The sequence below is a fragment of the Coenobita brevimanus genome, chromosome 68 (genome assembly GCF_032717465.1).
Source record: "Coenobita brevimanus isolate Jiangsu-jjx chromosome 68, ASM3271746v2, whole genome shotgun sequence".
NCBI classification, from domain to species: domain Eukaryota; kingdom Metazoa; phylum Arthropoda; class Malacostraca; order Decapoda; family Coenobitidae; genus Coenobita; species Coenobita brevimanus.
This window is the reverse complement of record NC_137021.1, coordinates 3,822,760-3,846,974: the sequence shown is the minus strand read 5'-3', so window position 1 is coordinate 3,846,974 and position 24,215 is coordinate 3,822,760.

Sequence of the window (24,215 nt, the reverse complement as noted above, 5' to 3'; positions counted from 1 at the left end):
CAGTAAGGGGAGTCTGAGAGTGTTAATATCTTTACTATTTACTTTACTGATGATCAGGAGGAGTATAATATTAAAAAACACCAAACAGTTTTATTCAGCCAAGAGTGAGCCATAGGAATCTGAGAGTGACAAGGTGCAATAAGGCAGAGTGAATAAGAAAGAGGTATTGTAGAAAGTTAATAAATAAGGAAGTGGTACGGTAACCCATATTTTCTAACTTGATGAAGGGCACTAACCCTTTCAGCTCCTTTGATGACTAAGTGCAGCCAGATTGACGAGTCGATTTGTGTAGTGACCAAGGAGACTCATTCTCGCCTCGTGACTAAGGCCCCTCGAATTTCGCACACCCTCGTTTTACTGTTCGTGTTAGTACTCCAGTTTCGTCAGATGAAAACAGGCAGACAAACAGACTATTCATGGGTACTGCAAACTGACGAGAGGAATGGCCCTGGTGGCGGAGTGGGGGTGTGTTTGTAAAGTACCCTCGTCCGTCTCTCGTTGAAACCATATTATGACTTGAGATACTGCGAGTTTTGGATCGTTTCATCGCGTGTGCTCGTTCATTAGGCTGGTAACCGTGCCTTTGACGAATGTGTGTGTGTGTGTGTGTGTGTGTGTGTGTGAGAGAGAGAGAGAGAGAGAGAGAGAGAGAGGATAAAGAAATACTCCATCATATTCAAGGGTCAGAATTGCGTATATTGCCTGTTGATGCCTTTGTCTTGATTGCTTGTTGATACCTTTGTCTTGATTGCTTGTTGATGCTTTTGTTTGATTGCTTGTTGATGCCTTTGTCTTGATTGCTTGTTGATGCCTTTGTCTTGATTGCTTGTTGATGCCTTTGTCTCGATTGCTTGTTGATGCTTTTGTCTTGATTGCTTGTTGATGCCTTTGTCTTGATTGCTTGTTGATGCATTTTTCTTGATTGCTTGTTGATACCTTTGTCTTGATTGCTCGTTGATGCTTTTGTCTTCATTGCCTGGTGATGCCTTTGTCTTGATTGCTTGTTGATGCCTTTGTCTTGATTGCCTGGTGATGCTTTTGTCTTCATTGCCTGGTGATGCTTTTGTCTTCTTTGCTTGTTTATGCCCTTGTCTTCACTCACACGGCTGATGACGGTGCTTCTGACGAATGTGTTTACTCTGTGCAGGACGCTTTCACAACACAGGCTTCCGTATTCACAAAGATTCTTAAGTGTACGGTTCCCTAATTTCTCTTTTCTCTATACACAGTCAGCAACCCAAGACGCCTCAGCCAAATTAGAGTGAATATTACACTGAAATAAACAAAAACAAAGCTAATTGATTTACCTGTTATGGAGACTTTTGATAATCTTGGAAATTGATTAACGCCTTTAATCCCACGTTTTATTCAATTTTCTTTGGTCTTGCTCCTTCCAGACGATATGATTTAACTTAAGAAATGTATCTCCTGATTAGAAAAATCCCTCGTAAGGTGAAGAAATGTGTCTGAAGGTAGTAGCAGAATAAAGGAATAATGCTTCATCGTGGTGAATTGATGAAGAGTCGGTGTAAATGCTCCGTTGACCGTATGGGAGCGCCGCCTCACGTGTGCCTCTGTTTGCCAAGAATGTGGTGCCTTGGTGTAAAAATTTATGAACTAGTGTCGATTGGACCACGTTTTCTTTACCAGTAAGGTTTAGGTTAGGTCAGGTTAGCGTAAGGCAGTTTGGACCAGGTTACAATAGGTTAGGTTGGTTGGTCTGCTAGGATTTGATAAGGTTAGGTTTGTTAGGGTTAAATTAGGTTAGTCTGTTAAGTGTTAGTTTGGGTTAGGTATGTTAGGTAAGGCAAGGTTACATTAGTCTGGGTTGGGTCACCTGTAAATAAAGCAGGAGGGTTCATCGTGGGAATGTAAAGCTTAGCGCACGGTGCAGAAATGGATTACAGTACTGAAATATTCTAGCAGCATGAATGTGTGGCCTGCTGGTGGTGGTGGTGGTGTTACAAGTAGTGGTGTTGGTGGTGTTAGTGGTTGTGGTGTTAATGGTAGTGTTGGTGATGTTAAAAGTAGTGTTAGTGGTGGTGGTGTTGGTGGTGTCATTGGTAGTGGTGTTAATGGTAATGGTGGTGGTGGTGGTGGTAGTGGAAACTATAGTGTAGTATTACAGTGTTGGTGATCATAGTAATGGTGGTGGCAGCGTTAGTGGTGGTACTAGCAGTAGTGGTGATGGTAGTATTGGTGATGGTAATAGCGTGCACCGGAGTCACGGAAGGCGAGCCAGGTAGTCGTGTACAGTATAGTCTGGGATAAAAGTTCCCTCAAAACTCCACTGCGTTTATTTCGCACTTAAGCCATACCCAGCACTTTCCTCCCTGACGCATCCTATCAGGGAGAATCACCTAAGCCCAGAGAATCACACAAAGCCCCCCACAGCTCAGGAATATCAGCCACCAGAGGACAGTGAGAAGCGGAAGAGGTGAAGAACTCAGCAAACTTTTTTTTCTCCTGTTCCCTCACCCCACTCCCGCATCAAATATTCATACAAGTGCTGTAAATAGCAAACTCACACTTTTCACTGCTGTGTCGTGTGAATGTGCCCTCATCCTTTTTTTCTTTTTCTTCTTTTTTTTTCCTTTTTGGGGGCAAAGTTTGCTGGTTTATTTTTCTTTCATTTGCTTTTTGATCTCTTATGTACGATGACGGCTTTTTAAAATCTCTCTCTCTCTCTCTCTCTCTCTCTCTCTCTCTCTCTCTCTCTCTTTCTGTGTGTGTGTGTGTGTGTGTGTGTGTGTGTGTGAGTGAGGGCAGACAACCAAACATTCTCCCATACTACAACACGCAAGCGACTCTTCATAAATGGCAGCGCTGTGTACTTGGAGTTTTTGTTGCTCTTTTTTGTCGTTCTAGGGGAAAAAAATTGCTTTAAATCATCACTACGCACCCAAGCTCCACAGGGTGTACTCACTTTCCCTTGCCTTACCATCATACAATTAATGGCCAAATGTATTAGATTTTGAGGCTTGATTTGACTAATAACCAAGGAGATTCATCCCTAAACCACGGTCAAGGCTTATCAGATTACACGCAACCACGATTTAACAATGCAAGTTTTGGGGGATGGCCTAGTTCCGTCAGATGAAAACAAGCTGAATATACACATCTTTTCTTCTGCCTGAGTCGAAGTTTTACAATATCATCCAGTCACGAACGTCGGACCCTCATGCTCGTCCCCCTTGCCTCCCCCCACCCCCCTCCTCTCTCTCTCTCTCTCTCTCTCTCTCTCTCTCACCTGTCATGCGGGATCAGCCAAAACCATCAGACGCCGTCACATCGTGCCCTTCAATTTTTCATCAAAGCTCAATAAATAACACACTTAATTTTTGTGAATCGTGTACTGTTGTTTTATCTCCAATTATTTCTGTAGTTCTTTCTTTTTTCTTTTTGTTTTTTTCTGCCTTTATTTTCATCATGATTTCAGTGGACGCCATCGCACCCAACCCCACCTCAATCATTCATCCTTGGAGTGTAAATAAAGCGACACAATTTCCTCTCTCTCTCTCTCTCTCTCTCTCTCTCTCTCTCTCCATTGCAGTGTAGTTTGTGAGTATACAGTATGTTCCCTATTTACCTGTAATTATTCACCTTACTTAATTGCAGGTGTTTAATTAGCCCCAGTCATCAGGTAAATTATTCATCCAGTTATTGTGGTTAAATGATCAGCGTCTCATGTGTAGTTCATTATTATTATTATTATTATTATTATTATTATTATTATTATTATCATCATCATCATCACATGTTCTATTCTTCATTTCTTTTTTTTTTCTTCTTTCTTCTTCCGTTCTTCGTATTTTATTTTCTGTTATTTAAACATACACATTTTCTTCTCATTTTTTTCTTACTTTTTTTCGATTCACCCCACTCCCTGCCTCAAAATATTCCTCTAAGAAATAAAATAAAAATAAATTGCTTTTCGTCATACTCATAGTGTACCATATCAACTTTTTTTCTTCTTCAGTATTCTTTTCCATTTATGTGTTTATCTTTCTACTTATTTATCTGTCTTTCTGTAATTATTTCTCTCTTCATTGCAGGTATGTTGCTTGGTACTCCTCGCCTCAAATATTCCTCCAGGTGCTGCAATAAGACGTCTGCTCGTTTTCTTCATTCTTGTAAGTATATTTCCAGTTTCTTATTAAATCTTATAAGGCGTCTGCCTTACATTGCTTTATTTTTATCTTTATCTCGCGTCCTATAAGGCGTTTGCATTACTTTGCTCTATTTTTATCTTTATCTCGCGTCCAGGTTCGTAATAAACCAGCTTCTCGTTTTTTGTGAGGTGTAATGGGTTGTTGGTATTATTATTGTTTGTTATTATTATTATTATTATTATTATTATTATTACCACCACTACTACTACTACTACTACTACTACTACTACTACTACTACTACCACCACCACCACCATGATCATCCTTTTCCTATTTAATGGTCTAAGTCGTTTGCCTATCTGTTTGGGCTTTTTTCCTTTACTTTTTCCGTCATTTCAGTGAACGCCATTGCACCCCACTGCCTGAAATATTCATATCCTGTAAATAGCCACTTTCTGCTTTTTGTCGGCCTTTTTGTGTGTTATTTTTTCTTCTTCTTAATGGACTGTATTTAATTTTTTCTCTCTCTCTCCTAGTCTGCATACTACTTTGCATTCTTTATCTTTCTTTCTTTTTCTTTTTTTCTTTCTTTTTCTCTCTTTCCGTTTTCTCTCATGTTTGTTTTTATTTATTTTTCATTTTTGCTGATTATTACCGCTCTTACCGTTCTTTCTCCTTATTGTATAATCTTTACTTTCTCCTTATTATTTGTCATTATATTTTTTCCGTATCTTCAATATTTCCTCTTTTTGTCCTGTCTTTGTTTTCCTTATTATGTCTTATTGTCTTCTTTTTCTTATTTTTTCTCTTTGTTTTCTGCCTGTTCTTATTTTTTCATTGTTTTATTACATCTCTCTCTCTCTCTCTCTCTCTCTCTCTCTCTCTCTCTCTCTCTCTCTCTCTCTCTCTCTCATTTCCTTCTCCATATTTCTTCTCTTTTCCAACTTTATATTTCTCTTGGATTTCTTTTCTCTTTATTCTCTTTATTTCTGTCCTTTCTCCCTCTCATTACTTCTCTTTCCCTCCTCTGTTTTTATTCTTGTTACTTCTCTTTGTCTTCCTCATATCTACCTTTGCCTTCCTACCTCTTTGTCTTCCTATGTCATCCTCATCAATCTGTCTCCTATCCTCCTCATTCTCTTTTTATCTTATTATTTTCATTTATTCCTGTTTCTTGTTACCTCACTCTTTGTCTTTCTCCCCATATCAGCCTCTGTCGTCCTACCTCTCTATGTCTTCCTCCCCATATCAACCTCTGTTTTCCTCCCCATATCTGCCTTATCACTCTATCTCCCATCCTCCTCATTCCCCTTTTATCTTACTCCTGGCTTTTATTCTAGTTACCCCTCGTCTTCCTTTTACTTTTGTCTTCCTCCCCATATCAGCCTTTGTCGTCCTACCTCTCTCTGTCTTCCTCCCATAGCGTCATCATCACTCCCATCCTCCTCCCTGTTAAACCCCCATCCTAAGTTCACAGCATGCCATCCCTCCCCATCCTTAACTATTCATACGCTCACTGTAAACATCCACCTCCCCCCCCCCCTTTTTTTTCCCCTTTTATTTCAGAGTTTTGTAGCGTGTGTGTGTTAGTTGCTTATCTTGCCTGGCTTTTGTACTTAATTCATTGGGCTGGCGAGGTTGAGAGCGGGGACAAAAGACTGGCTCTGTGCTTATGTTGTATTAAGCTGTTTTGTACGTGCATGTGTGTGTGTGTTTTTTTTTTCAACTTTTTTTCTTATGGTAGTAGATTATTTTGGGGGGTACTTTTTTTTATTTGTGTATTATTATTATTATTATTATTATTATTATTTTGTTTAGGAGACACGTAGTAATAGTGTAATGAAGGCTACATACTGTATAACTCCTCCCATTGTTTTTGTTGCTATTATTATTATTATTATTATTATTTTTATTATTATTGTTATCGTCATCATCATCATCATCATCATCATCATCAACACATACTCCACGGATTAAAAGAGGACCACGCCAAATTCCGCTTCCTTTTCGCTTCCTTTCCTCAGACCAATTATAACCCTCTCGGAATATCAGGAATAAATAAACGCATCCTGGGAGTGAAGGGGCAAATCCAGGTCGACTCAGGTGAAGGTTGCTGATTAATGTAAAGGTATTCTGAGTACTGGAGAGGGGGGGGGGTACACTCCTAACTTTATTACTAGCGGGAATGGATTTGTTATTCTGAGTGCCAGTTGCCTGATGTGTGTTTTGTTGCTGGTTATTGTTAGGTGATGGTACTGTGCTCAGGTTGTAGTGTGCGTAGAAGGGTACTGAGCTCAGATGGTACAATGCTCAGGTTGTTCTCTGCTCAGATGGTACTATGCTCAGGTTGTTCTCTGCTCAGATGGTACTATGCTCAGGTTGTTCTCTGCTCAGATGGTACTATGCTCAGGTTGTTCTCTGCTCAGATGGTACTATGCTCAGATGGTACTATGCTCAGATGGTACTATGCTCAGATGGTACTATGCTTAGATGGGACTATGCTCAGGTTGTACTATACTCAGATGGTACTGTGCTCAGATGGTACTATGCCCAGAAGGTATCATGTTCAGATGGTGAGAAGGTTTTATGCTCAGAAAGGAAGCTGTAGAGCACTGGAAATGTCAGAATTATCACGGTTAACATTTTGAACGAGAATATGTCCTTTATTTTAGCTTACAATGGGCGATTTTGTTCATCACAAAAAATAACAGCTGGATAATTAATACATACCGGTAAGTCTGAGGTTGTCATACTTTCAACCCCACGCTTGTTTGGACTTGAACCCGGTGCACTGCAGGCTAAAATTACTCCTTAACGTCCACTTTTCTCCTTTTCGGGTATGGGGAGGGGGTTGGGAGTACTTTTGTATAACCGAGCAGCTCCACTGGCCTGTCATATCGGTGCCACCACGTGAAGGTGTCCCACTCCGGTTAAACAACAGGGAAGGGGCACACACACACACACACACACACACACACACACACACACACACACACACACACACACACACACACACACACACACACACACACACAATGTTACCGTAGCTGCTGTTGAAATATGTAAGGTGTATCTAAAATGGAGTATCGCCTGTCTGAATTTGCTCTCCATTCCGACGGGCGGACTGGGAGCGTCGAGCGTGATTAATATATACAATATGGAAGAAATGTCCGGCGTGGAAATTGCTGATGTGGGCGTAGGAGCCTTAGCACGGAGGAGAGGACGCTGGAAAGTGAGAGGGAGAGGGGTGAAAGCGAGGGAAAGTGAGAGAGGGGTGTGAAAGAATGGGAGAGTGAGAGAGGTGGTGAAAGAATGGGAGTGAGAAGGATAGTGGGTGAGATAGTAGGGAGTGGATGAGGTGAAGGAATGGGAAAGTGAGAGGAACAGGAGTATAATGTGGGATGGAAGTGGAATAGGAGGTGAGGGAGTGAGAGAGGGGATGGCAGGGAGTTGGAGAAGGGTAGGGAGAGGGAGTGAAACAAGGGGTGGCATGGAGTAGCAGGATGTAGAGAGTGTGGAGGAGTGTAGTAGGTGTGAGTGAACTGCAAGGGGAGTGTGAGAGGAAGTGACAGGGAGATAGAGGGAAAGAGAGAGTGAGAGAGGAGGGGGAGGGAGTTGTGTGTGTGGGGGGAAGGGGGAGTGAGAAGGGAGAGGGATGAAAGGGAGGGGAGGAGTGAGAAAGGATACAGACATGGAGTGAGGGAGAGCAAGGTATAAAGCTGGAGTGGCCGGGAAGGTGGCAGTCAGGTCCTGCTGTAAATGTGCATATTAATACCACTCCCTCGCACCCGACTCGCACTCTCTGTATTCCTCATGTGTATTCCTCCCTCTGTGCTGTATTTCTCTTTGTATATCCTTGCTAATCTACTATGTTTCTCATTTATATATTTGCTACTCTGTTTCTCATTCATATACCTGCTTCTCTGCTATATTTCTTTTTATATCTGCTGCTCTGCTCTGCTTCTCATGTATACACCTCTTACTCCCCTATATTTCCCTCGTTTTTGCCTGCTTCTCTGTTATATTTCTCGTACATTCTGCTATATTTCTCTTTTAGTTTACAGTATATACCAATTCTACCGCGGTATATTCCTCATGCGTATACCTGCTTCCATATTTCGCAGTTATAAATACTGATAACCAATTAAAACAGATGGCGTATTTCTCGTTCATTACTTGCTATCTCTAGACTGTTTTCTTCAGCTTAGGAGAGGCTTAGCGAATTGAGGGGTTAGATATAGCCTGATTCTTTAACTCCTTGACTAGTAAATGGCCTTTCTAAGATTAATAAAAGTGTAGTTATCAAGGGGAAAAAATGATAAAAAATGATTAATTACATACGCGGACTGACGGAGTTAAGAAAAAAAGTAGTGGTGCGTTTAAATTTTGTTACCTTTTTGAAATTCATTTATTTTTCTCGTTTCAAAGATTCTAATTACAGGATGTAGATAGAGGACCACAAGAGACCGCTCCATCTCTGTATCTATAAACAAACTGCCAGTCTTTGAAATCATATGCCTTAGATAGTTTACGTTCCATTACTTATTACTATGAACTAGGAACATGGAAATGTATATGCAGAAAACACAGCCAAAAGCGATGGAAGGTATTAATAAACAAACGTATGTATCAGCCTGTATTTGGTACTTTGCAGGACAGTACCTTCTCGGAGGGAGAGTTTTGGTCAAAATACGACCTTTCCTAAAGCTGCCGAAGTTCGAAGGGATGTAAGAAAAAAAGAGTGATGCATGTGAAGGTTGATGTGTTGTAATGACTGCGGTTTGGTTATGTGTCGTAGTAAGTATATTTTATCAATAGAACCGACATGGTGCAAAAATATACAGTCACATGACAGAATATTCTGTTGGCACCCACATTAAATGTCCATCACATGTGAAGTTTGAATCCTGGACTCAGGATACGCCCATCGAGGCGAGTTGGCTACACGAGCCATCGATAAACAAATAAATATGTACCGGTATATATATATATATATATATATATATATATATATATATATATATATATATATATATATATATATACACACTATAAACTGTTGTAGGTTACGAATTGTACCCTCCCACGGACTTGTCTGCCTTTCCCCAGAGAGTGGGGCCAGTTATGCTAAGTGGTGAGACAGCAATTCGCGGACGCCAACAGAATCCGGGCCAAGTTAGAACGTTTCTGTACCGCATACCACTCCACTCCTCTCCTTTCATTTCCTTTATCTCCTCTTCCCACTCATAATCCTCCCCTCCCCTCTCCTCTCCTTCCACGCCATATCTCTCTTCTCCCTTACCCCGCTCCTATCCTCGCACTCCTCTCCTCTCCTCGCATCTCTGCTCCTACCCCACGCCACTCCACTCCACCCCACACCACTCCTCCCCTCTCCTCTCCTCTCCAATCCTCTCCTCCCCTCCCCTTCCCTCCCGTCCCCTCGCTCACTACCTGCTTTTTCTTTCTCCTCTTCTCTCTTTTATCCTTGACCTGACTCTAACTTTTTTACCGGCCACTCCCATCCACTTGCTTCATCCACTCTATTCTGCCCTCCAAATCTCCCTTCCACTTTCTTCATCCACTCTATTGCGCACTCCATCTAAACCTTCCACTTTCTTCATCCACTTTATTGCTCTCTCCATCTCTCCCTTCCACTTTATTCATCCACTCTATTGCACCTTCCATTTCTGCCTTCCACTTTCTTCATCCACTCTGTTTCCACTCTCCCTTGACTCCTATGATTCACTCTCGGCTGAACAAAATCGTCTGGCTTTAGCTAGAAGAGAGTACTAGAGTTGTCTCCACCGTGAGGGGGTTGGAAATGGTGTTGGAAGTGGTTCGGAAAAGGCTGTCTTACTTGTCTGGAAGAAGGAGAGAGAGAGAGAGAGAGAGAGAGAGAGAGAGAGAGAGAGAGAGAGAGATGGCACACGTAGACAATACCCTCTTACTTAGCCTCCAGTACAATATATGATAAAAAAAAAAGTTATAGTTCACGTTGGAAATGGTGCTGGAAATTCTCCCTAACTCATCGCTTGGAAGGGGAGAAAGGGAAAGAACAAGGAAAGAAAAAGGAAAGGAGGGCAATTAAAAAGTAATAAAACATGTTGGAAATAATTTGAAATAGTCTGGAGGGAATTGAAAAACAAATATGTATGTTGGAAATGCTCGCTCAAGAAAGAAAAAAAAAAAGGATAGGAAAGCAGTGTAAAATAGAACCTACTGGAAATAGTTTGGAGGGGACGAAAGGGAAAAGAAATAATTAAAAAGGTCGCACATTGGAACCATGTTTGGAATGCTAAAAGAAAGAAAAAAAAGGAGAAGGAAACAATGAAAAATTTAAGATGTTGGCAATAGTTGGAAATAGTTTGAGGGAGGCGAAAGGAAAGAAATATATATATATATTTATATATATAAAGAGCTGTGAGTCACATTGGAAATAGTGTTGGAAATACTTTGAAGGAAAAAAAAAGAAAACAAGAAAAGGAATGCAGTGAGAATGTGGTAGAGAATGGGGGAAAGAGTTGACAATAGTTTGGAGGGAGGCGAAAGGGAAAGAGCTATATAGAAAACAGTTGTGATGCACGTTGGAACTATGTTGGAAATACTTTGAAGTTAAAAAAAGGAAAAAAATAAATGAAAACCATGAAAAAGTTATAAAATATGTTGCAAAGAGCTGGAAAAAAGTTTGGAGGGAGTTGAAGAAAGAAAAAAAATAATGTGATGCACCTTGGAAATAGTCCTGGAACTGGTCACTCGTCCGCAAGGGGTCAGTAAATGAAGAAAAAAGATAGATTGATAAATAGGTAGATAGATAGATAGATAGAAAGTATTGTTATATGTACAAAATAGACGGTAGTTCACTCTCCATTAGACTATATGAAATTGTAAAGGAAGGAAGTTATGGCTTATGCTGGAAATTAGTTTATAAATGTCACCTAAATTGCCTGTATTTGTTATTAAAGGTTCAGAAAGTAAAGTGTTGGCAGACGCTGGAAATGCAGACTTATTCATTGTGTGGATGATAGAGAGAGAGAGAGAGAGAGAGAGAAGAAAAAATGGCGTTACATGAAGGAGGCGGTGTTGGCAATGTTCCCTAACTGATCATAAAGAACAAGAAAAAAAAGAAAAGGTATATTTTTCAAGTTGGAAATGTTCTCACTAATAGAGCTGGCTTAAAGAGAGAGAGAATGGGGGGGGGGGTTGATGCATGTAACACTGTCCCAACTCATTCTCAGAGGGCTTGCATTCTCTCCGTTAAGGAAACTCCCTAACACTTATTCCTTAGCGATTTGTTTTTCGATATGGGTGGTTAATATTCCTCTGTACGGTATTTTCGCAGAGTATGGCGATATTGGAAAGATTTATGTAACACAGAAGAGGACAATAAGGTGTAATAAACAAAATAAATCGCTTAGGAAAAGGTGTTCGGGAGCTTCTTTAACCGACGAGAATATGGACCCAGGTTAGGATTGGTGCTGGGTGTGCTGCCTAAATTATTGTTTTGAGAAGGGTTAGAAAAGGAAGGAAAAGGGAAGAAAATGCCAGTTAACGATGGCTACAGTTTTGGGAAAGCTCACCAGGTCATCATATTCAGTGGGTTAAGAAGAATATAAAGGAAAATCAATGGTACAATTTGGAACTAGTTTTGGAAATGCTCTTGGTCATTATATTGAAGGTTAAGTGTAAAAACAAAAAGAAGGAAAAAGAAAACAAGACAAGGAAAAATGAAAAAAAAAGAAAGGACAGAATAAAAAAGTAAGAGAAAAAAGAATAAAAAGAAGGAAAAGAAAAAGAAGAAGTGTTGGCACGTGTTGGGAATGCCCCGATAACTCAGTATGAAATATGAACGAAAAAAAATATGGCACACACTGGAATTTGTGTTGGAATCGCTCTCACTCATCGAACTGGAGGTGTTAAAAAATAAAAGTAAGAAAAATATTACGTGTACGAAATGCTCTTACTAATCATACTGAAAGGGGCAAGAGAGAGAGAGAGAGAGAGAAAGGAAAAAGTGTTGGTACATGTTAGTCCTCTCCTCTAACTCAGTCTCCAGGACAGTGTGTGAGTGGCTGGGCCCCCGCCTGGCTGGAAACATAGTGGAGCTTTAAATTGTATGCTCGAGTGGAGGGGGGGCACCAGGCACTAAAATTCACCTGACTCCCTTGCATCCTTTCCTTACTAACACCGTGGATTCTCCTGTGTGTAGATCTAGTTAGTCTGCGTCAACAAACTGCTGTGATCTTTAAAGCACAAGCCTCTCCCATCCTAAAAAATCACAGTTAAAAAGCGGCTGGTGGTATAAAATTCATCTACTTCTTTGCATCCTTTCCATACTGTGACCAGGAGCTCTCGTGTTCATAGATCTAGCAGGATTTTAGTTGTGTATGTTTTTTCTGACGTTGAACACATTCCCATACCTAATGTTGGCAGACAACTGATATTAAAGTAAGCTGAGTTTGGTGCAGCCTTCCGATAATCACCTGCCCGCATTTCTTCTTAACAGTTACCTGGAGCCGTCTTGTATATAAATTAACAAGCCTAAGTCTTTTTTAACCTTCTACACGTCCTCAGAGATTTACTGTATGTTATTGAATAGCTAGTTATATAAATTCAGTTTCTTTTTTTTTTTTTTTTCCTTTACTGTACCCCTGAGATGTCTTATATAGTTCTGGCGACATTTTTTTTTTTTTGTCTTTTAACCTTGTGCGCATCTCATACCTCCATGAGCTACCTTTAAAACACAGACTTAAAAAAAGGCTGATTGGGTTATTATTCCGGTGACTTTGGTGCCTCGTTTCCATACCAACAAGTGCTCTCTGCTATATATGTCTGCCTGCGTGTTTGGTTACCTTTTGCACTCCCAGACATCGTTAGGGCTATATTTAACAACACACAGGTAAACAATGTCAGGCAATGTTAAATTTAGTTTAGCTGATGCGTAGTTTCTTTGTTATTACTCAGAGCTTGCAAGTACTCGTATATATATTAATTTTTGGTCGCGATTTTTAACTTTTTTTATTGTCTTGATCGTGCATGCATCTGTACTGATCTCTATTATCTTTGCTTCTCGTAATTAAGCAGCAGACGGTGTTATGATGTTTCTTGTACCATGATCATCAAGTTTATTTTCCGTTATTACCAACAAGTTAGGGAAAATCCAGAAATATACAGAGAAAAGGACACACACACACACACACACACACACACACACACACACACACACACACACACACACACACACACACACACACACACACACACACACACACACACACACACACACACACAGAGTAGCCAGTGAAAATATGCCACGGTTTTCATTTCCTCTTCATTTAGGTCTTGGAAGTGGATGGGGAGTCTGGGTTGTAACTCAGTGGGGTTCTTTGCATCTTTTCCTTACTATTTCACAGATGCGGACACGCTTGCCTGAAATGTGTGATCGTCAAGAGGAAACGAGGCACAGGGTTCAGGCTTTTGTTAGCTATGCACACACTCACCCTGTGCGTTGTTTCTTATTGCCGATCACATAGAGGGTGGCCCATTATAACACTGCTTCTGTTTCACTCTGCCGGGTGATATCTTGCGTTTTGTGGGGACGGCCTACTCAACGTTATCAGCGTCTGTCCAGCATCCTTGATTCATTTCCAGCTTCCACTGTCATAGCCACGCCACACTATGTATTCATTTCCTGCCCCGACTGCGACAACCACGCCACATCATTTATTCATTTCTTTTCCCCACTACCATACCCACGCCCACACCAGCAGACTCAGCTCGAAGTACACACATAGCCAGGTGAGTTTCTAGTGTGGCGCTATTTACGGACCAGCTTATATTTCTACCAGGTGTTCCCTCGGTGTTAAGCCAGCGAAATATCCACCCGAGGCGTATGTATCTTTTTGAGTCAGGCAGCGGACATCGATGTGCTATGTCCCGATGGTGTCATGAAAATAGTTCCGTAATAAAAGCGAGCAAAATAATATATACCTTGTTCCCGTTCCGCAATAAAAGCGAGCTAAAAAAAAATACGTTCCATAATACAACCGAACAAAAGAAATAATTTTTTGAGAGCTAAAAAAAAAAAAAAAAAAAAAAAGTTCCTGCTCCGTAATAAAAGCGAGCTAAAAAAATATAATTTGTTCCCGTTCCGTAATAAAAGCGAACTTGAAGAGAAAAATACTTTGTTCCCGTGCCATATTGCAGCAAAAAAATACTTTGATTTGGGTTAAAAGGAATAGTTACTGAGTCCGTTGCTTTTTTTTTTTTTCCCCCGGTTATATTCGAACTACAGAAAGAGGATTTGATTAGTCTTTATAAAAATCCCTCCCTCCCCTCGTTGTGAAGGTGTTAAATCTGGTTCTTCTGCTCTCTTTGGGATAATAAAGAGAGAGAATTTAACATGAAAGAGAGAAGAGAGGAAATTCTCCTTGTAGTGCAGGTGTTAAATTAGGCACAACTGCTCTCTTTGGGATAGTAAAGAGAGTGCATTTAACATGAGAGGGAAGAGAGGAAATCCCCCCTGAAGTGTAGGTGCTAACTCATATGCCGTTGCTCTCTCTGGGATAATAAATAGAGAGCATTTAACATGACAGAGAGGAGAGAGAGAGAGGAAATGTGAGAGGAGAGGTTTGGTAGGCTAAGGAAGTGCGAAAAATGGAAGGATTTACGAGCGACAGAGAAGTGAGGAATGGCTCCTGTGAGGATGTGGGATGTACTGCAGGTAAAAGAAGAGACGGTACCCGCGTGATGAATGTGTGCGATGTGAGGAAGACTTAACAACGGGATACACAAAACATACTCAATCATCTCATGATCAACGCAACTCTAGCATTATGTTCCAGTCAAGAAGATCATGTGCAAGTGTGGATAAAGTGTGTTACGTGAGGAATATTAATAGATAAGGTAAAAGTGTGATTATTGTGATATGTGAGCAGTATTTTATTTTATACCATATGGGGTACGTACACCCTTTCAAAAAAGTATTGGCACTCTTACAGCACGTATCATTCTGAAACATGGATGAAACATTGTGATATATGGCGCATCCTGTAATTATTAGTGCAGATATTATATTTCGGAATTATAAGGACTCAAACGTGCAAAAAGTTTCACGTACTGGGTGGTATATGTTTTGAGGCACCACATCCATAGACTTGTGTGTGTCTGCAGAAGTTGCTCATTTTCACAACTATCGCACCCAACGGTACCGATACTTTTTTGGGGAGAGTGTACACGTGAAACAGCTAGCCCTCACATGATCAAGGTGACTCTAGTATTATCTTTCCCAGTTAATAAGAAGATAATATACGGCTGTGATAAACGTGTGTTGTGTGAGGAAGACTTAATAATGGGTATAGAGTTGCAGGAAGACTGGAAGCTATGCAGTACCGTTACCTGGAATAGACTGTTTCTTAATCTCCGAAGAATGGACTGTTATGCGAAACAGGACGATGGCAAAGAAAAGTAACAGGACGATGGCAAAGAAAAGTAACTACTAGAATCTCAACCAAAGTACAGAATAAAATCTAAGACATCACTGTAAAGAAAGGACTCAGCTATAATATTTAAGAAAGTGGGCTACACTATATCTCACTGTATATTTTACTACTTTTCACCATCAGTTATCCATTTACTGTATTTTTATTTTTTTGGTTCATTATGCATTAGCCTTCCTCTGACCCTTAATAAGCTGACTGTGGTGTCCTGCTGCACCCCCATCACTATAACTCCCCCCATCCCATCATTACAACATCCCACCCAGCAACCCATCCATATAACCCCATCCCACGCACTCCAGTAACTCTGCTTTATCTTCCTCAGTCTGCTACCTTTCCCCACCCTACTTCTTCGTGATATATGCCAAGAACTGCTTCTGCCCTCCTGCTTTTCTTCTACTGCTGCTCTCCTGCTTTCCTTCTACTGCTGCCCTCCTGCTTTCCTTCTACTGCTGCCCTCCTGCTTTCCTTCTACTGCTGCCCTGCTTTCCTTCAAGACATTCCCAGGCTCCTATGACTCACTCCTTGCATTACCTGGAAGAAAGTGTTCAGAGTTGTCCCGACCGTGAGAGAGAGAGAGAGAGAGAGTGAGGGAGAGAGAACAGACCTCAGAATTAAAAGACAAGCACGCAAACAAACAAACAAGGAGGACATAATCAAGCAGGCAAGGAGGCAGGCAGGCACGCTTTTATGAGCACACACACACACACACACACACACACACACACACACACACACACACACACACACACACACACACACACACACACACACACACACACACACACACACACACACACCTCGCACACACACACACACACACACAAATGCACTCGACATTTTTTTTTTTTATTCGAAGCGGTCAAAGGAACTCGAACAGAAGCCCCGAAACATAAAAAAGGAATCACAACAAAAGCCAACATAAAAAAAAAAGTACTCTCTCTCTCTCTCTCTCTCTCTCTCTCTCTTTCTCTCTCTCTCTTCCAGATTTTTAGAGTTTCAAGGCGCGCACTTTCATGTTGTCTCTTCGCTTGCGTGGGTCGCGTGTGTGTCCTCATGCACTCGGATAAATATAACTCGGAATATAACTCACCTCTCATTACTGTTCTCACCTGGACAATGCTACGTCTTGTTTATTTTTCTTTTTAATCCATCGTGTTAGGTTAATTTTTCTTCAGTTCCCATGTCTGTCTGTCTGTTTAAAAATTTCTTCTTCATGCACTAGTGTAAATATAACGCGACTCTCATTACTGTTCTAGCCTGGATTATTATTTTTTTTTTTACCCCCTGTGTGAGCTTAGTTTATCTTCAGTTCATGTGTCTGTCTGTGTGTCTGTTGTTTAATAATCTTGCTTTCATTCTCGAGTAAATAGAACTGGGTTTTATTACTGTTCTCTTTATTACTGTTTTCTCTTGGACAGTGTTTTGTCTTGTTTATTTTTTTTATTATTTTTTATCCATCGTGTTAGCTTTAATTTTCAGTTCTCATGTTTGTGTGCCTGTTGTTTAATGTCTCCCGGTCTCATGCCTTTGTGTAAATATAATTCATCCTTTATTACTGTTTCCTCGTGGACAATGCTTCATCTTGTTTATTTTATTATTTTTTTATCCCTCGTTTGAGCTTAATTTTTCGTCAGTTCCCATGTTTGTCTGTTTACAAAATTTCTTCCACCACATTCTCTCGTGTAAATATAACTCCGCGTTTATTAATGTTTTCTCGTGGAAGGTGCTTCATCCTGTTTTATTTTCTGTTTTAATCCTTCGTGTTAGCTTAATTTTTCAGTTTCCATGTCTGTCTGTGTGTTTCTTGTTTAAAGGTCTTGGTCTCATTCTGTCGAGTAAATAGAACTGGCTTTTATTACTGTTTTCTCGTGTACCGTGCTTCATCTTGTTTGGTTTTATTTTCTTTTTTGTGTGTGTTAGTTTGTTTTTTCTTCAGTTCTTATATCTGTCCGTGTGTCTGTTGTTTAAAATCTCATGTTCGCATCTCCTGTAAATATCTTTCAGCTTTTTTTACTGTTTTCTCCTGGACAATACTTCATCTTGATTATTTGTTTACTTTTTATCCTTTGTGTTAGCTTAATTTTTCTTCAGTTTTCATGTCTGTCTGTGTGGTATTGTGTAAAATCTCTTGTTCTCTTGATTCCTGTAAGTAACATAATTCTCCTTTCGTTGCTGTTTTTTCGTTTATTTTTTATCCACTCTTTCGGCTGTATTTATCTGTTTTAATCTCTGTTGCCTGAAATCGTGTTGAAGATAAAATTCACCTCTAGTTAGTTTTTTTTTTTTTGACATTGTTTCATCTTATTTTTTTGTCGCTCATGTTAACTTAATTTTTTAGTGTCTGTGTGTATCTCCCTCCTTTTTTTTCAGTGTCTGTCTGTATGTCTTTCCCTCTTTTTTTTTCAGTGTCTGTCTGTATGTCTTTCCCTCTTTTTTTCAGTGTCTGTCTGTATGTCTTTCCCTCTTTTTTTCAGTGTCTGTCTGTATGTCTTTCCCTCTTTTTTTTTCAGTGTCTGTGTGCCCTCTTTTTTCAGTGTTTGTCTGTGTCTTTCCCTCTTTTTTCTGTGTCTGTCTGTGTGTCTCCCTCTTTTTTCAGTGTCTGTCTGTGTGTCTTACTCTTTTTGTCATGGCTTTGTGTAAATATGGTTATTCTAATTTCAGTAATGTTTTTTCTTAACAATGCTTCTTCTTATCTATTTTTTTTTTTAATTCTTCGTTTCAGTTTCATTTGTCTGTTTTAATGTCTGTTTGTTGCCTTCAGGCGAATGTAAATTATAGCTCACTTTTGATAATGTTTTTTCTCCATTACAACTGTTCATCTTAAAGTTTCATTCTTTGTCGTTCCTGTCTGTATCATTTTTCAGTTCTTTAATATCTCAAGTTCTTAGAAATATGAGTCTCCTTTTATTGCCTTTTTTTCTGGACAGTGCTTCATCCTTCGTTTGCTGTTTTTCCTCTTTTTCCTTCGTGTCAGCATCATTTTTCACTTCACATGTCTGCCTCTTGCTTAATATCACTTATTCTCTTGAAATATGGTTCAACTTGCATCTGTGTGTGTGTGTGTGTGTGTGTGTGTGTGTGTGTGTGTGTGTGTGTGTGTGTGTGTGTGTGTGTGTGTTTTAATTACCAGTTCATGTGCGTCAGACGTGGGTTTATACTTGTGGCAGAATTGTCCTTCCCTGCTCATGACTTCTGGGAAAAATATAACTCTCCCAGACACGCATTAGGCCACAGAAGACTCTCGTAATGCCGCAAGAGTTGAAACTTGTCTTCGGAGAAAATTGGGAAGACAGTAATTTCTTAAGACAGTAATTCCTTGACTGGAAGCACAAGTGAAGGGAATTATGTGTCTCGTGGCTCGTAGAGGAGAAGTTGAAGGATCCGAGACAGACTGGCGGAAAGACACACACACACACACACACACACACACACACACACACACACACACACACACACACACACACACACACACACACACACACACACCGAAGACTGTCGTAATGTTTTCCACGTAGCAGTTTATCTTCAGACCAAGTTGGGGAGGCGGTAATTCCTCGACTAGATACACAAGTGAGTGAAATTATGTAACTTGTGGTTCGTCGCGGAAAAGTCGAAGAATCTTGAGAAACGCATTACACCTCACAAGGATCTCGTAATGTCTCTCCAGTTGAAATGCATCTTGAGACAAAATTGGAGACAGTAATTCCTTGACTGGACAGGAGTGAGCGAAATGTGTATCTAACCCTGGCAAGTCGCGAAAAAGACGAACAGTTTTGAGACACGCTTTAGGACGGATCTGTGTGTGTGTGTGTGTGTGTGTGTGTGTGTGTGTGTGCGTGCTAATGGTGTGCAGCTGTAAGTTGTCTTGAAATAAAATTGGAAGGGCACCTGTTATTTCACATTTATTTCTGTTTTTGGATCAGGTTTGGAGGTGGCAGCTGAAATTCCTCCTAATATCCTTTTACCTTTGCGATTCTTGAGCAGGTAACAGGAAATTAAAAGAACTAACCACATATATGGGAGACGGGTGTGTGAATTGGAGAGAGGGCAGCGTGATGCCGGAGGACAGGTTGGCATGGGGGCGATTCGTCTGTGGTCACGGCTTTAGGAATTATTGTGTGTGGCTGTAGTGAGATTTATAAAAGTAAATAACCATCTGTACCGGTGATGTCCCTCCCTCCCTTCCTGTGTCCTGTCCCAGCCTGCTCAGACAAACAACAGAATAGCGAATAAACAAGCAGTCAACCAGCCAGCCAACCAGTCAAACTAACTAACTAACTTACTAATCCACTAATGCCTCGTTGTCCGGGCCATGTCCTTCACCTTCCCACCACCACACATAGCCATCATGTCGCACTAGCCAGTCAACCAAGTCACTCACTAACCAACAGCCTGACTAACCAACCAACCACCTAACTCACTAACAGCCTAACTAACCGACCAACCAACTAACTAATGCCCTATTGTCTATTTACCACGTCTTCAACCCCCACCACACACGTCACGCCACTCAAACAAACAAACAACCAACTCACTCACTCACTCACCCAGCTACCTAACTAACCAAGCCAACCACCCCCCTAACCAGCCGCCTAACTAACCAGCCACCCCCCTACCTCACTAACTCACTAACTAACCACCAGTACCCCAGTTGTCTCTCCACTGTCCCCCTCACCACCCTGTCATGTCACAGTAACTTTACCTCGCAACAACTTTTCCCCCAACGCTCACTCCATGAAATAGTTGGTCGGCGAAGTTTTACCGGCGGAAAATTAATAAAAAACTGTCATTGTTCACGCTTCCGCACCAGTTCTTCTGCCTGCGACCTACTGTAAATCTGTTTTGTATATGCTGCAGCCTCTCAGTGTTGTTTTTTGTTTTGATTTTTATTTATTTTTTGGTGATGTCGTCTGTTGAAATCACGCCTTGACCTTTTAAACTGGTGATTTCTTGCATTTTTAAAATCTGTTCACCTCGATGACGTCTTAGTTTTATCTTGCTGCCTCCAGACGATTTATTTTTTCAGGATGGGGAAGGTCTCTCGTGGTGAAAGGATTAATGAAGGCTGTATCTAACCCCCCCTCAGTTCGAAAAATCTCTGAGGCTTAAGAAAATCGTCTGGAAATAATAATAATAATAATAATAGTTATCCCCCAAAGTGCGCCGTTGGGCTAGGTAGAATCGCCTTGAAATAATAATAATAATAATAATAATAATAATAATAATAATAATATTAATAGTTACGGCCAAAGTGCGCCGTTGGGCTAGCTAGAATCGCCTTGAAATAATAATAATAATAATTATAACAATAATAATAATAATATCCAAAAGGCGTCGTCGGGCTGAAAAGGTTGCGACTGCGGCACAAAGAAGTAAAATTTTTCCCGGCACGCCTCTCCCTCGCCAACCCAATTGCTTCCTCATAAGCAACATATGTTCTGCAATTTAAAAATGGCGCCGAGAAAATTTGTGTTATTTTAGCTGTATGCATGTATTTCCACGGCTGTATATCTCCTGGTTCTGTCTTGACGGTGTTCTGAATTATTCTCTCTCTCTCTCTCTCTCTCTCTCTCTCTCTCTCTCTCTCTCTCTCTCTCTCTCTCACCCAGCTCACTACACTCCAACTCATCATCTCACATTGGAAAGCTCCCATTCTTCGTCGGCTTCATCTTCCCTGAATATCCTTAGACCCGACACCGCCTTTCTCCAAACTTATTTCTGGCTGCTCCCCCTCCTCCCCTCTCCTCTCCCTTCTTCTTCTCTCCTCTCCTCTCCTCTCCCATCCTCTCGTCTCCTTTCTTATCCTTTCCTCTCCTCTCCTATCTTATCATTTCCTCTTCTCTTCTCTCCTCTCCTCTTCTTTTCTCTCCCCTCCCCTCCCCTCCTCTCCTCTCCTCTCCTCTCCTCTCCCCTCCTCTCCTCTCCTCTCCTCTCCTCTTCCCTCCTCTCCTCTCCTCCGTGAGCCAGGTCCTACTTAGCCTCGGCAATCTCACAAAACTCCTTGGGGTCGTATTCTTGTGGTCTGTGGAGGCTCCCTGACGTCTTTTTCTTAGCGCTGCATTTTGGGTATTACGACATTGTTTAAGTATCTATCTGTATCTATCTGCCTATCTATTTATCTGCCTATCGATCAGTCTATATATCTCTCGTGTAAGAAAATATTAATGTGTCGTAAGCAGAAATAAATTGGTAAGGACGATGTGAAGGGATGCAGAGCAGGAACAGGAGAGGTGGACGTGTAGAGGCAGTGAAAAGCGTATAGTCTGGGTTTTTGTGTGTTGGTGTTGTGTTGGCTTTGATAGAGCGTATAGCCACTGGGGTTGAATGTAGAGGTGTGCTTGAAGGTGTGGTATGTATCTATCTATCTGTCTATCTATCTGTCTATCTATCTATCTGTCGTATCTATTGTATGGGGAGAAAGTTGTGGAGTGGCATGAGTATCAAAATTAAGGAGTGACAGTAGTAAGAGTAGTAACAGTAGTAGTAGTAATAGTAATGGAGTTGGTTAAAGGCCGGTATTCTCGTCGGTTAAGGAAGCTCCCTAACACCTTTTCCTAAGCGATTTATTTTGCTTATTACACCTCACTGTCGTCTTCTGTGCTACATAAATCCTGATATCGCCATACCCTCATAAATAACGTACAAAGGAATATTAACCAACCCTTTCCAAAACTAAATCGCTAAGGAAGAGGTGTCGATAAGCTTCCTAATCCCACGAAGATTCGAGCCCAAGAATGTGTGTGGGTTGAGGACAGTGGCTCGGGCAAAAGCAGTTAAGATTTAGAGTCGTAGATATAGGGTTGTTCAGGAACGTGTTTGAGTTGGGTGCGGTGGATAGATAGCGGTATAAAGAGTCGTGAAAGAAGTGGAGTGAGTCTATCGATCAAGTGCTTGGAGAAAGTGTGCAAAAATGGACTGGTCAATGGGGTTAGGGTTGTTTTTCTTTTACTCTCTCTCTCTCTCTCTCTCTCTCTCTTTTTTTTTTTTTTTTTTTTTTTATGAGGACAGTCCGACCATAGTAGTGAACCTCTTGTATCGTATTTTCCGTTTCTGTTCTATCGACGTGGGCTTCAGAAATATCATCGTCATCATTAATCATCATCATCATCGTCAGTCATCGTCATCAACAATCTTCCTTCTCCTCCTCCTTCGCCTCCATCTTCACCTCCATCTCCACCTCCACCTTCTCCTTTTCCTCCTCCTCCTCCTCATCATCATCATCATCATCCTCATCATCCTCATCATCATCATCATCATCCTCATCATCATCGTCATCGCGACCTCTTTTCCCGCGTAAGGATGAGGTAAGCAAGGGTTCATAGAGCAGAAATCAATAATAAAATACTGTGATTAATTTAGGAGTGTTCTCAGTCGCCTTCTAAAGCTGAAAGAAAACGTACCCCTTTGCATGTTTACTCTCTCTCTCTCTCTCTCTCTCTCTCTCCTTTCCTCTTCTCTTCTAGCCCCTCCACCTTACCCCAATTCCAGCAGTTCTCACAACCCTCATCGTCTTTGGTGCCTTCTTCCCTTTTCCTCAAGATTATAACCCACCTTACTGACTGTTTCCCTCACTGATAACTAACTTGCTTTATAATTTACGCCTTGGCTTTATTTATTAATAGGGTAAGCTATAAATACAAGAAATATAAAACCCCCTGCTTTGAGTCTTATATTTTTCGTAGTTCTTCATATTTTTATACTACATCCATCCCTTCCAGTGTCGGACCTTAACCTCTGTCTGTCTGTCTGTCTGTCTCTGTCTGTCTGTCTGTCTGTCTGTCTGTCTGTCTCTCTCTCTCTCTCTCTCTCTCTCTCTCTCTCTCTCTCTCTCTCTCTCTCGTTTTGGATTCAACACTTGTCGTAAAGTATTTTGTCTGTAAGCTCTTTCAGTCATCAGTGTGTCAGGTCACTCTCCTTCTCTCCCTTCTACCCTCCCCTCCCTTGACTCCTTCCCAGCACCCTCCTTCCTCCTACTCAGCACTTCTCATAAACCTTCTCCCTCAGCAGTATCTTTTTCTCCCTTGGTTCCCTCAGCCATTTCTCTTACCCCTTTCCTCCTTGCCCTCTCCTTCCAAATCTTATATCTTTCACAAACGTTCTTCTCTTTGAAATCTCACCATTCCCTCCTAGCTTTCCCCTCTCTCTCTTCCTGCCTGTCCCTGCTCCTCCCTCTCTCTCTCTTCCTTCCTCTCCCTCCTTCTCCCCCTCCATCTCCTCCGCTCCCCTCCCTTCCCCTCCTCTCCTCCCCCAGGATTCCTTTCCATCACCCTCCTTCTAAATTCAACATTTTCTCATAAACCGTCTACCGCTGCAATCTCTCTCTCTCTCTCTCTCTCTCTCTCTCTCTCTCTCTCTCTCTCTCTCTCATTCCTAAGCCAAAATTAACATAAACCATTTCCCTGTGCAATCTCTTTCATTCTTCATTGCTTCAGCCATTCCTCCTTCCTCTCTCTCCCCTCCCCTCCCTGGCTCTCTTACCATCGTCTTTCTTCTCCCTTTTACTTTTCTTGCTCCAATCTTACAGATCTTACCCCTTTACCCTCTTCCATTCTCTTTCATCCTTCCTTTACCTCCTCCACACCTCCTCCCTCTTCCCACCTCTCTT